This window comes from Manis pentadactyla, chromosome 3 (assembly GCF_030020395.1).
Source record: "Manis pentadactyla isolate mManPen7 chromosome 3, mManPen7.hap1, whole genome shotgun sequence".
In the NCBI taxonomy this organism is placed as follows: domain Eukaryota; kingdom Metazoa; phylum Chordata; class Mammalia; order Pholidota; family Manidae; genus Manis; species Manis pentadactyla.
In genome coordinates this window covers 16,423,599-16,438,300 of record NC_080021.1, presented here as the reverse complement: position 1 = coordinate 16,438,300, position 14,702 = coordinate 16,423,599, and positions in this window count along the sequence as shown.

The following is a 14,702-nucleotide window of genomic DNA, read 5'->3' as shown; positions in this document are numbered from 1 at the left end:
GAGAAACAGAACAAAAGGAGTTATTATAGGAAGCTACATAAAGAGATCTATTATAAGGAACTTGTTTGCACCGTTAGAGAGCCTGAGAAGTCACAACTGGTGACCCAGGGAGGCAGTAGCATAGTTCCAGTCTGAGTCGAGAGGCCTGGTAACAGGAGAACGGATGGTGTAAGTCCTAGTCCGAGGACAGGAGATGAGCAAGACCCTTGTCCGGCTCAGGTAGTCAGGCACAGAGGGAAAATTCTCCCTTCTCCACTTGTTTGTATGGCTAACAGATTGGGATGATGTCTACTCAAGTAACGGAGGGCAATAGGCTTCTCTCAGACTACTGATTCAGAAGTTAATCTCATCTGGAAACATCCTTGCAGGCATACCCAGAAACAACGCTACTGCTCAATCAAATACCTGGACACCCCATGACCCAGTCAAGCTGACTTAAAAAATTAACCATCATATATCCTTGTTCTCACCTCTCCCTTTAATTCTACACTTACATCAGACTGTTTGATGCCCCTACTGGGATGTCCAAGTAGCATTATAAACATAACATGCTTAATACAAACTCTGTGCATGTGCCTCCCTGGCCCCCACACACAAATCTGTTCCTCTTATAACTCCCCACCTCAGGGAAAAGAAACTCTCTTCTTCCACTTGCTTAGGTAAGTATGTGTATTCATATATATGTACCTACCATCACATACCTATGCATGTGTGTATATATAATGTGTGTATATATATATATATATATACACACTTTGAAATTGATTCCTCTCATCTCCTTATTTACCACATTCAATCCATCAGCAAATTCTCTTAGCTCTAACTTTGAAGTGTACACAGAATCTACCCATTTCTCCCCACCTGGGCCACTGTCATTCCAGTGCCAGACCTCTCACATTTCCCCTGGGTTATTGCAACTGTCTCCGAACTGGTTTTCCTGCTTCTCCTGTACCTCACACCCGTCTGCTCTCCACATAACATCTTCAGGCACTCCTCTGCTCTGATGGCTACTCACCACACTTGGACCAGAGCCGGCCCTGAACCACTGTCACCTGCACCCCGGCTTTCTTTCAGGTCCCATCCCCAGTCTTCTTCTGTTTTCTCTGATACAATGGTCTCTCATGGTCCCTTGTTCTTGCTCACACATGAGAAGCACACCCTGTCTCACGGTATTTGCATTAGCTGGTCCCACAGTCTGGAAGGCTTTCTTTGCTGGACATCTATTCGGCTCATCTTCACTTTGTGGAGGTCTTTTCTAACAGACACCTCATCCCTCTGACTCCTTGCTCTGATTTATTTTTCTTTTTGGTACTTAGCATCGCCTAACACATGCTTTCTTTCTTGTCTTCTCCTTTCACTACATAAACATCACGAAAGCACAAACTTTCCTTCCTTCCTTCCTTCCCTCCCTCCCTCCCTTCCTTCCTTTCTTCTTTTCTCTTTTTCTTTCTTTCTTTCCTTCTTTCTTCTCATTGCATTAGCTCCAGAGTTCTAGATGTCTAGTTTTAAAGAGGGTATTTTCTTTGTGCAGTTTCTGTGGAAAAGAAAAGTATTACGCCACCTTCAGTACTTCAAGCACTGAAAAGTGACTGGTGGTTACCATGGGAGGTTGGAGTTTGGGTGAGGTTGAGGAGGATAAAAAGGCACAGAATCTCAATAAAAATATAAGTTGGTCACAGGAATGGAAGTACAGCCTGGAGAATATAGTTAATGGTTCTGTAACATCTCCCTGTGTCAACAAGTTGGGGTGAGGATTTAATAACGGGTGCAACTGATGAATCACTATGTTTTAGCCTTGAAATCAATATAATATTATAATCAACTATACTTCAATAAAAACAAAACAAAACAAAACAAAACAAATAACTGCAATACTTCCTGAAGAAAGGAAAAGGAAAGGTCATGGGGCTAGGAGCTAAGTGACAGTGGAGGGTAGACAAGAAAGATGTTATATTCATGGGGGAAAAGATTGCCCTGTAATGGAGGGAAAATCAGTTCCCGATTCTAGGGAAAGAAGGTACTATTCAAGTGAATATAATTATTCTCATGAGGCAGCAGATGAGATAAACCAGGAAAACAGCTCAGAAGAGGTCAGATCTGGTGGTAGACACAGGAACCAGGATGAGGAAAACACCTGCTTCAGCCCCGCGGTGAGGAGGGGGAGGGGCGGGAGGGAGAGACTGTTAACACCCCGGGTCCGTTTGCTCCCCGCGCACTTGTGCTCCAATCAGCCAATCCCGAGGGGTTTTAAGTGAATGTTTCAAATGCTTCTGCATGACAGCTTGTTGAATTATTTGATGCAAATAGTTCTGTGTTCCTTACACAAAATACAAATGTGATTGTCTTAACAGATATCAAAAAAACAATTGGGAAAATTCAACAACTATTCCTAATGAAACAAATAAGTATGTAATTATTTAAGAATAGAAGAATATTTTGTAATTTAATAAAAAAATAGTCTTATTTTGATATTCTTACCAAAAATCAGAAAAAAAGAAAAAAAAAAGCTAGAATATCACCTTTGGGCAAAATATCCCTGAGAATATTCTGCCAAAGACACAAGGTGCACGTAGTCATACCTATTTGAAAGCATGATACAAAATCATTACTATGTTTTATAGGCAATGAAATGTGAAAACTCAAGAACCATCCGAAAACCATTAGAGCCAATGATCCATCAGAGGCAGTGGCTTTATTTATTTATTTTTAAAATTTTTGGCAATGGCTTTATAAAGAAGAAATACCCAGTTGTTCCCTATACCACATATTCCATATAACGGGATAGAAAATTTTATGAGTAAAGCCCATTCTCATAACACTAACACTGATTTAAAGGAATACAAGTAATACATTTAACAAAAAATGTTCAGGACTTCCATGAAGGTATTTCCAAAGAGGAAATATTGCTTCAGTAAATGCCATAAAAAACTATATTGTTGAAAAGAAAGACTGAATATTGGTGTAACATCAAATCTTTCTAAAGTAATATACCCACTGATGCATTTTCTATAGCCTATATAATTGCCCTGTAGTTAATTTGTATATTTTTATTAAGAGAAAAACATATTTAAATGTCAGAATTAATAAAGATGCCTGAAAGGTGGTTGACACAGAATGAATGACTTAACGGAATGGCCAGCTTACAGAAAAACAATACAGGAAAAAAATTGTGTTATAGGACCACCCAGGATAAATAAGGACTGAATTTTAACTGCTTCAAACCAAGAATTGCTACTTAGATAACACTTTTTGCTTTAGAAACAGATCATTTGTGACCATTGTTGAATGAAACGGTTTAAATTTCCTCCATGTAGTAGTCATCTTTGCCAAGTGATAAACAATCCATAATTCCAGGGATTTATAACACGAGGCTTTATTTCTCACTCAGATTATATGCCAGCAACTGCATGGTGGCTGCTATTACTCTTCTTCATTTTCTTTTCATCTGGGGGCCCATTTGGGGAACACCACTACCGTGGAGGAGGGAAACAACAAGAGCCTAAGGAAAAATTAAACTACCTTCAGGTCAAACTAATGCAGGTTCCATCCGCTCCCACCCGTTGTCCAGAGGAGGCCACAAGGCCAGGTCCAAGACCGGGAGGTCAGGGATACATCCCCTTCCGTGGTGAGGGTGGACGCCACAAGGCAGGTAGCAACGATAACAGATGTGCAATCCTCCGAGGAAGTGGGGTGAGGTAGGATAATTGGGGGCAGTAATATAACCTCAGTAAATATTTACTGTCTGAGTGATAAAATTGCAAAGAGATCAGTTTCTAGGCTGGTTGGTAAACAAGCTTCTCTTTCTCTCAGTCCTCCTCCCACCTCCTTCATCTTTTTGGACAAAGAATAATTTGCCCTGGACAAAGTGTCTTTATGAAGCTATGTTACTTTTTTTTCTTTACAACCTGAACTCCACAAGACATTTACTTATAAGTTAATGACTTATTAAATTCAGCATATATGTACTGAGGGCAAAACATGTGCTGGGCATCATAATAAATAGCAAATAAACTGTTTTTCATTTTCTGCTCATTCAAAGCCACTCAACTAGAAGATAAAAGTAGTCACACACACATACGATTACATAGATAATCATAGTGGGTTCTTTCATGCAACAGTTTTCCCCCTGAAAGCTAATTAGCTACAGGAAAAGAACACTGCATAAAAAAGAACGAAGCAACAGTCTTAATAAGAACTTCATAAGGTATTTTCCAGATGAGCATGCATTATTGACCCTGATTTCTTATAAGTCCCTGTAGTTAAAGGAAATTGAGGTGAGCATTGATGAAGTGGTGAGCTATATCCATGGAACCTTAAGGAAAATGGATTTGGCAAAGGTATGCAATATGCCTTTGTAAAGATGAATCTTGGATGACTTCATGATTCGTGGCTTGGGTCACTGCCCAAGTAATTCTTCTAGAAACTGGCCGTATGACCTTGGGTATGTCTCTTTCCTCTCTGGGTCTCAGTTTCCACATTAGTAAGATCAGAAGGTTGAATGATCATTAAGGTTTCTTCCAACTCCCCTATTCCTTACTTCCAAATCTTCTCCTTATATGTTTTAAATTTTTCTTTCAGGCTTCAGGGCTCCTGTCACTGCCTTGTCACTGCTCTGAGTCTAGACACCTGCAGCTCTGTGGTCAATGTGACATCGGTGTCACATGAGCATTGACCCCTTCCAGCTTTGTTGGTGGTACAGTGACGTATCATTCATGTTGGCCATGGGAAATAATGAGCTGAAAGTGTTTTTATAATCAGACCCATTCAAAAGTGATTAAATCCAAGTTAAATGATTGGGCTTTGTATTACTTCTGTCAGGATTGGGGGCAGTACTTTAACATACCATGTTCAGTTGCCATGAAGAATGAATGATTGGAAGGGAGATGCTAACTGGTAATGTGATATTTAGTCAACCGGAGTTGGAAAACAAGTGGCAGTGAATAAACATCATCAAACAGAAAAGTACATTTGTCACAGGGGTCACTCAGTTACACCTTTGGGGAAAGCCTCAGGCTGCAGACAATGAAGGGACGTCATACCACACCTGCCATGAGTGGTCTCTGGAAACATGGGAAAGTATCCATCATGGCAGGCGTCCAGGTCTCTGCTGACAGGGACAAGTAGCCGCCTTCTTTGCCTGCATTGTACACCTCCCAATCCATGAAGGCAGACCCTGCATATTTCCAGGTAGAGTTAAATGTTTCTTCAAGATGCTTCCCAAGGGCTCCATCCCAGGCCTTTTCGTGAAGCTCCTGTCGCTCAAGGATGCTGAGTGGGGTGACTTTGTCTGAGAGCTCTGAGGTCAGGCTGTCTGGGCTCACAGTTTTCCCTATGACCTAAAAGATGTGTGCGTGTGACTGCACAGGGGACCCATCATGCTGTGTCTGTTTCTTGAATTACAAAATGAAGGTAATGATTTGGGTCACCTGTCCCTTATCTGATCATCTTCAGACAAGAAATGTTTCAGATTTCAATTTTTTGTGGATGTTTGAAAGTTAATATGATATATGTGGAATAGCTCATGTGACATAACAGTAGGCTGGTGTATGTGAACAAAAAGCATCCTGCAATCAACAGCATTATTATTTCCACATTCATGTTAGGTGGGGTAACAATAAATGATAAATGGCCTCATATAACTTAAAACCAGGTTTTTATACCAAAAGAATTAGCAGCCAGCTTTTATATATATATTTTTTAATTCTCTTTCTGAGTTTGTAGAATGCTTAAATTACAGGGAAAGCATTGCAGACCTATATTTCCTACTTCATCAGGGGGTTATAAGGTTTAAATGAAGTAAGTACAGAGCTGTTGACAAAAAGACTGTCTCATGTTAAGTACTTTATTAAAACAGCTCTTCACTACTGTTGTTGTTTTATTATTATTATAGTAGCAGGGCTTAGAGAACTTAATCTGTTCCAGGTCATAGAGCTTGTAGGTGGCCGACTAGAATTCACACCCACATCTCTTGAACTCCAAGGTTCATTCCCTTCTCATTCTCCCACACTGCCTTCCCTGTGCCAACTGACTCACAAGGGATGGAATTCGAGTTCAAGTCAATATGATGAGGATTTAGGTTTTCCTATTTTGGAGAAGAGAATAAATCTAAATCTGTAAAGTGAAAGAATACTTATAAACCAGATACCTTTACTGATTTATTTAATTGAAAACCCTGGATACACAAAAATCAATCACATTTCTAGTATTAACGATGAACATGTAGAATCTGAAATTACAGATATAACACCATTTATAACTACTCCAAAGAAAATCGAATAGTTAGTTTAAACTTAAAACACATACAAAGTCTCTACGCTGAAGTCACACAAATCTTATGAGTGATATCAAAGAACACTCTGTCCATAGACAAAGAGACATATGTGTTCACGGACTGGGGAACTATACATAGTAAAGCTGTCAATACTCCCCAGATTCATCTGTAGGGTGAATGTAATTGTAGACAAATACATACTCTAAAAATCATGTGGGAATGCACAAGCTTTTGAACAGCTTAAACAGTCTTGACAAAGAATGAAGTGGGAACAACCACACCATTCAATACTAAGGCCTATTAGCTACCGTAATCAAGGCTGTGGATTTGGCAGAGTGATAGATACATAGATCAATAGAAGATAATAGAGAACCCAGAAATAGACAACTGATTTTTGACAAAAGTGAAAAGCAATTCAATGAAGGAAATAAAGCCTTTTTAACAAGGCTACTGGAACAATTGAGTATCCAAAAGCGAAAAAAGAAAAAAAAAACCCTAGACCCAAATCTCCCACCTTATACAAAAATGAACTTAAAATATCCCATGGAACTAAATGTAAATTATATATGTAAAAAATTTATGTAAAAATACAGTTATCTAACTTTTAGAAAAAATGTACAGGAAACTTTGGCATCTACGACTAAGCAAAGAGTTTTCACACTTGACATCAAAAGCATGACCCATACAAACAGAGATGGATAAAATATTCTTTGTTAATATTAAAAAGAGTTGCTGAGTAAGAGCCCACTTGCTGACAAAGGAAGCACAAGCTACAATTTGGGAAAAAGTATTTGTAAATCACAGAACTCACCAAGAAGTAGGGACTAAAAAATATAATGAATTCTCAAAACTCAACAATGAAGGAAAGCAAACATTCTAATTTTAAAAATGGGCACATGATATGAAAACATTTCACTGAAGAGGATGTATAGATGGCAAATAGGAACTGTGTTTGACATCATTAAGAAAGTGCAAATTGAAACACAATGACATATCACTACATGCCTATTCAATGGATAAAGCAAGAAATAATAGTGACAACATCAAATGATGTCAAAGATGTGGAGCAATTGGATCATTCATACATTGCTGGTGGGAATGTCAAGTGGCACAGCCACTCTGGAAAATACTTTTGCAATTTCTTTTAATACTAAACATGCAACTATCATACAACCTAACACCTGAGTTTGTGGGCATTTATCCCAGGAAAAGAAAAACTTATGATCACACAAAAACCTGTACATGCATGTTTGTAGATGCTTTATTTTTAACAACTCCAAATTGGAAAAAACCCAGATGTTCTCCTGTAAGTGAATGGTTAAACAAGTAGTGGTATATCCATTCTGTGGGACACTACTTGGCAATAAAAAAGAACACACTATCAATCTAACAACTTTGATGAATTCTAGGGGTTAGTGCTGATTGAAAAAAGCTAATCTCAAAAGATCACAACCTACAATTCCATTTATATAACATTCTTAAAATGACAAAAAGAGAAATGTGTTCATAAGAGATCAGGGTAGGGGAAGCTAGAGTGAGAAGTACCAATAGCTATAAAAAGGCAGCACAGTGATGCTTGTGAAAGAATGGTTCTGTGTAGTGACTGTGTAAATGTCAATGCACTGGTGCTGATATTGAACTATAACTTTGCAAGATGTGTTGTTTTTTAACAAGTGCATATGAACCTATGATAATCTTAAAATTAAAAGTTTAATTAAAAAATATTACATACTGCATATTATACCTTATTCCACACACTTAGCTTTAAAATTGCATACTCTTTAAATTTTTATCTATTTTTCTTTTTTAATTAAACTTGTCTTTTAGAAATGCAAATAAGTAATAAAATAGAGCAGAAGAAAAGGACTTAAAGACTTTGTCTCATATTTTAGTGGTCACCCCAGTCACTTCCTTGTGTATCTTTCCAGAATAATACACATTCACATACACACACACACACACACACACACACACACACGCATATAATGGAATCATGCATATGTGCATCTCATGTTTTAATGGTTGTCTGATATTGGGTCCCATGTATGTACCGGTTTTGTTAGTCATTCTTTTTTTGATTGATATCCTTTTGTTTTTATTCAGTTTTTTTTATTTTATCTTACTTTTTGGTATTAGTATCCTAACTGTGATGGTGAGTATGTGAATCCATCAATGTGTCAAAACTTAAAGAATGCAACAAAGTCAATTTTACTGTATGTTGATTTGAAAAATGAAATAATAAAAGAGGCACTTAATAGCCTCACCTTTTGTATACCTGTGAAACTAGGGTAATTCCTAGAAGCAGAATTTTTGGGAAAATTGGTTATTGCATTTTTAATCTTGATAGAATTCAACATCTAACCCTCCAAAGAAGGTACACCAACTTACTTTCCCACAAAAACTGTAAAAGAACTGGAATAAACATTTTCAAAAGCTTTATCCTCCTCTGCCTTTGATGCAGAGGGGTAAGGATTTTAGGAAAGAGTTGTATGGTATGCTCTTCCCTGCGTACCTCTGCGAGTGGGTATGATATTGGTAGACTAGAGATGTAAGAATCATCGTCAGTGAGTAATGGGAGAGAGAAAAAGCTGACTGCATCAGCCTATACACACATTGTACATTTGATCACCACAAAACTGAAAATGGAATAATTTATATTTCCATTTGTTAGGTACCATGTTGTGTCCCCCAAATTTCATTTGTTGAGGTCCTAACCCCCAATATGACTGTATTTGGAGATGGGGCTTTTAAGGAGGTAATTAAGGTACAATGAGGTCATCATGGTGGACCCTCATCTGGTAGGATTGTTGTCCTTATAAGAAGCAGAAAAGTCACTAACAAGCTCTTTGCGTCTTCTCAAGGCACCAAGGAAAGGCTATGTGAGGACGTCACGGGAAGGTGGCTGTCTGCAAGCCAGGAAGTTGGCTCTCACCAGACACTGAATTTGCCGGCATTTTGATCATGGACGTTTACCTTCCAGAACTGTGAGAAAACACATTTCTGTTGTTAAAGCCTCGCCCCTCCTCCCATGCCTGTACTGTTTTGTTATGGCAGCCTTGGCACACTGATATACCTCCCTGACATTGAAGAAAGTAACATAATTTAGGAATGTTGTAACTAAATCAACCACAACCTTCTAGTTCATTTTTAAAGAAATTCAGGTCAAACTCAAGTTATTTAACTTTGTCCCCAGTGACCAACACTTCATCCTGATATTGCCATGCAACTTTACTAATAATGACATCAATAATTACAGCTGATGCTTAGTTGAACTCTTACTATGTGCCAGGCACACTTGTAAGTCTGTTATGTTCACTAATATTATGAAGTAGCTACTACTATTATTCCCTTTTTATGGTTGCGAAACTTGAAGAATAGTGATCAGATAAGTTATCCCAAGTCATAAACCCAGTGAGTAAAAAAGCTGGGATTTGAACTTTTGGTTTAATCTTTGCTGTTAAAAGTGGAGTCCATAGACAAGCCAGCATCACCTGGGAGCTTGTTAGAAACAGACTGTCAAGCCCCACCCAGACCTACTGAACAGGAACCTGCATTTTAACAAGGTGCACATTGCTTTCCAGGGAAGCACCATTCTAAGTCATGATCCCTGTTGGGTCTTTGTGTTTTCTCACCTAACAGGAAGGGCATTGGGCTCTGCAGTCACTGCGCTCAAGAAATACCATGATTTGGTGATGGAGGCTTGCTTGCCCTGCCCACCCCACCCTGCGTTTGTGCTCCTGGACAAGCTGTTCCACTGGGGTTTTCCACCCACTTTCTAGGTGGAAAAAAAAGCATTTCTAAGAGGCACCCTTAGTTACATTGGAGTAACACGCATTTGTGATAAAATGCCCAATCATTCTCCCTCATTTCTACTTTTATGACTTCCTAGAAAGTCATTGATTGGCTCTGATCAGAGACTTTGGTGAGAGAAAATGCCAAAGTCTAAATTATGGACTGTCCCCTAGAAAAGGTTAGTCCATAGGAGGTATAAAAAGGTCCAGTTTAGAGTGACACCGCCGAAGGCCCTCCTCCAGACGCCCTTCCCCGGGCGCACCGCCCCATTGCCGCTCCACGCCGGGGCGCACCGAGCCTAGCGTGTCCTCCTCCCGCCGCAGCGCGGCGACCGCGGGAACCGGGCGCGGGGGCGGTGCTGACGCAGAGCGCGGACCAATCGGCGGGCGCGGGGTTCCGGCGGGGCGGGGCGGGCGCGGGGTTCCGGCGGGGCGGGGCGGGCCTCCAGGGCGGCCGTTGCGGGGGCAGTAACGCCGGCAGTTCCCGCGGCGCGGCTCCCCCGCCCTTTCGGAGCCGTCCCCCTGCGACCCGGCCGCGGCTCCGACGGCGCCCCGGCTCGGCCCCCGCGAGGGTCCTCGGCCGCTCCACGCCCGGGGTCCGGGTCCGTGGCGGCGCGGCGCGGCGCTGTTCGTGCGGCGGCGATGATCCTGCGGCTGCCGCCCTTGGGCCGGGCGAGCGGCGGGCGGGGCCCGAAGCCGGAGCCGGAGCGCACGCACCGCGGGCCGGGACGCCGTCCTCGCCTGCGCTCGACTCTCTCGGCCGCGGCGGGGCGCCCGGGCCCGACGCGGCATGAGGACGGGGCCGCGCGCCGGCGAGCGCCCAGCCCCTCGGCCGGCGGGGCCCCGGCGGCTCCCGCGCTAGCGCAGCGCAGGCCCGGGGGGCGGGCGCGCCGGGAACAGGTGCCTCCCTGTCCGCGGGGCCTCGCGGCGCTCCGCCCGCGCCTCCCGCCCCGGCTCTTCGGCGCCTGGGGGTCCCGGCTGCCGCCCCACTCCTGCGCGCGGCGTCGCGACCGGGGGTCCCGTCCGTGTCCTGGGCGGCCTGGCCGGGCGCCGCCGAGCCGCGGGCGGCCGAGGACGATGTCTGCGCTGCGGCAGGTGCTGCGCGTCTCCAACCGCTCCCTGCTCGCCTTCATCTTCTTCTCCCTGTCCTCGTCCTGCCTCTACTTCATCTACGTGGCCCCGGGCCTCGGTAAGCTCCGCACCCCTCGCGCCTCGGTCGCGCGGGCGCCCTGGAGTAGGCGCGGCTGCTCCCGGGCTCGGCAGCACGTCTCTGAAGTGTCCCCGCGGGGCGGCGGAGGCGCCGCTTCGGGCCCGGCGTGCGGGCAGGTGCCTCGGCCGGCCGGGTGGAGGAGCTGCGGCGCGGGGCTCAGCGGGCACAATTACCCCGGGCGCCCGCGGCAGGCGGGAGAGGCAGGCGGCGGCGGCGCCTAGGGGTGGGGGGCCCGGGGTGGGGGGCCCGGGAGCCGCCGCTCCGCCCGAGGGGTTCCGGGCTGCGAGCTGCTCCGTGAAAACTGGGCCCCGCTGCTTGGTCGGCTTCTCCAGGCTGCCTGTTAGGGCGACTTCCGAGGTAAAATGATGAAAGTGACAATTATGTAAGATGGTTTGTAGTTTAAAATTTTAGCCTGTTTATCAGTTTTTGGCCTTCGGTCCGAAGTAAACTTTTGTAGAATCTGCTTGCATTGGCTTCTTGGTTGAATACCTACCTCTTCAGGCCCCTCGGGTTGAAAACGCACCAGGGGAGCATTCTAATGAATGAAAAATAGGAACTTCACGTGGATGATAAAACACGTAATGTCTCCAGAACTTTTCTTCGTTTCCTCCGGTCAGTTTGTGTCTGATGTTAAATTACTTAAATTACTTAGGAACGGTGTGTGCGTCTGCTGTCATTTCCTTTTAAACATTACTAGTCTGCTGAGCCGAGCTAGCCAAAAATGGATGGCCTCTTAAGAGTGAAACACCTGCAGAATTTTGACATGGAATCGTTACCTTTTATTATTTTGCGTGGTAATAGATTACTGTAATGATGCATTGCGGTGAAGAAGGATGAAGCAAATAGCTCATCGAGACTGGTTTATTTCCTAAAACAAAACATTTCCTCCAACATGACTTCTTCTTCATTAAATTTTCAGGTTCAAGTTAAGATGTGCAAGCTTAGATCAGGATGCTTGGAAAAACATAAATATTGTTGAAATTTGATGTATCCCAAAATAACCGTTTGAGGTTAACCTTTGAAGAAGTATGAATATTTTAACATATTATTTTCCTTTAATGCAGTTTTTTCCTTCAGGCAAAATAAAATCTCCTTGAAGCCTGTGGTGGAAATTGACAGTGGGTAGTCAGTGGATTTGACAACAGTTAGCCAAAATATTTGGCAGGCTTTTCCTAAAATCCTTTGCCATTTTGGAAGACTTGTAAATTAAGTCCTTCTACAGCAATTTCTACTTTCTCTTGAAAGGTTGGACCTTTTTGGGGGATGTTATTTTGTCAGGCATTTAACTTTGAGAGATTTTAGAGAAAAAGCTTTTTTGCACTTAGGTAAAAGCTTTCTTACTTTCTTGGTATTGTGAGCAACATGTTAGTTATGTTACTTAAAAAGCCAACCAAAGGAAATCAGAATTCCATCTGTCATTTGATAGACATCTGTTTTATTTTGTTAGTGCATTAATATTATCTATAGATTCCTAAAATTCAGTTGATGTAAAGTATAATACATTTTTCTTATTTGTATGCTTAATATTTGTCATAGACTATAACTGCTATATTAAAAATTTTGTAATTTTCTCATAGGCGCTTAGGTTGACATAGTTTAAACTACTGTTTTGTGGGTCTTATAACTTTAAAAATTGATTAAAGCCAGTAAGAAGGATGGAAGCCAAAGCTTATAAAATGTTATCAGTTTGTTAAAACTGAATCTATTTCCCAAGCCCAATATTACTTAGCAGAAAAAAAAGCCTCCCAGTTTATCTTTGAAGTATTGGGGAGCATTTTTCCGACATTCACATTTTTGCAAATTTTATCATTGGCAACAAATACTGTAAGTTTTTCTTGAAGTATCAGGCTCACTTTGTTCATTTTTGGGGAAATGTAGGTCAAATACAGAAGTCCAAGCAAAAAAAAAAAAAGGTCTAGTTCATATACTGAGTTCCCTAGAGAACTGTGTGTGTCCCTGAAATTTCAACAATTTGAGGGAGGCATTGTTTGACAGGGTCAGAGACATTAAGGAACTTGCTCAGAGTCACACAGCAGAGAAGCACTGAAAATGGAATTTGAATCCAAGGCTGGATCAATAGGGCAAGGCTTCAATCACTGAGGATTTTACCCGTGCTCTGCCTCTTCCTACTTGTGCAAGGTTAGTCACTGCATCTATTTCATTATCCATGGGATGAAAATGAAAAATCCCTACCTCTTAAGGACGACAATGTGGCTAGAGACTGCATACATTTTAACATTGTCTATAAATGTTAGGGAGTGAGCCTATTTTACCTAGAACCAAACGTGTGAGAACATTGTTGAATAAAATCCTCAACTGACTGAAACCAAGCTGACCAGTTTCCTTAATTAGCAGGAATAGTGGGCTTCTAATTTGCCAAGAAGGAGGAAAATCACAAGAAAATAAGCTGACATCTAGCACTTACTATGAAACAAAAAGTCTGAGAAAAACTCTGGAGCAATAGTAATTCAATTGCCTCCAAAGTACCTTTTTATTTCTTCCTGACCTTGATCATGCGAATGATCATCAACAATCCACAGGGCCCAAATGTTAAAAAATGTGTGTGTTGGTATGCGAGTTTCTGGGGGTGGTTATATGCATTCAACTAAGATCATTGTTACAGGGGGCAGTTTTTTGGGGGAGGCTGGAGCACGGTAAAATATGGGGCCCTAAGAAAGGGCCAAAATACCTGCAAGGTGCAGTAGCAAATGCTAACGTCTGCTCACCAGGCACCACACGCGCTCTGAGTGCTGCCATCTGTAAATTCACCTGGTCCTCAAAGCAGTTCTAGGACTTAGGTACTCTTCTTACACCCATACACAGGCAACAAACGGAGGCACGGAGAAGTTAGATGACTTGCCTAAGACCATACAGCTAGAACGTGCTACAGCGAGGATCTATCCACTTCGCATTTTTCAATTTTATTCAGCATATCCTCTGACTTGGTGATAAACCTTAGGGGAGAACTAATACTCATTTGACATCTACTTGTATCCCAGGTACTTCCTCCTACTTAGTAACACCCCCGTATTTCCTAATCTTTCTCCCTGTTGACTGCTGATTTAGAACAACAGACAAAGATAACCCTTTTACTCCCATCCCCATTTGGGGAATTGTTTTGATGTTCAGAGATTCATTGTATTTCCCAGGGTCACACACACACACAAGGGACAAAGAATTTGATGTCAGGTCTTTATGACTTTATTCCGCTCCGTTCTGAGTGGAATACCTGAATATGAAACCAAATACTCTAGTTAAATATGAAACAGAAAGAATATTTACCCCAGTCTTGAGGTACCAATTGTGACTTTTGAATTATACACTTCATGTCGGTTTTAGGTGTCTGAGAAATAGACACCAAAATGGAATTAGATGTGTTAAGAGGCATATTAAGGGAAATGCCTGTGGGGGACAAAGGGGAAAAGGAGCA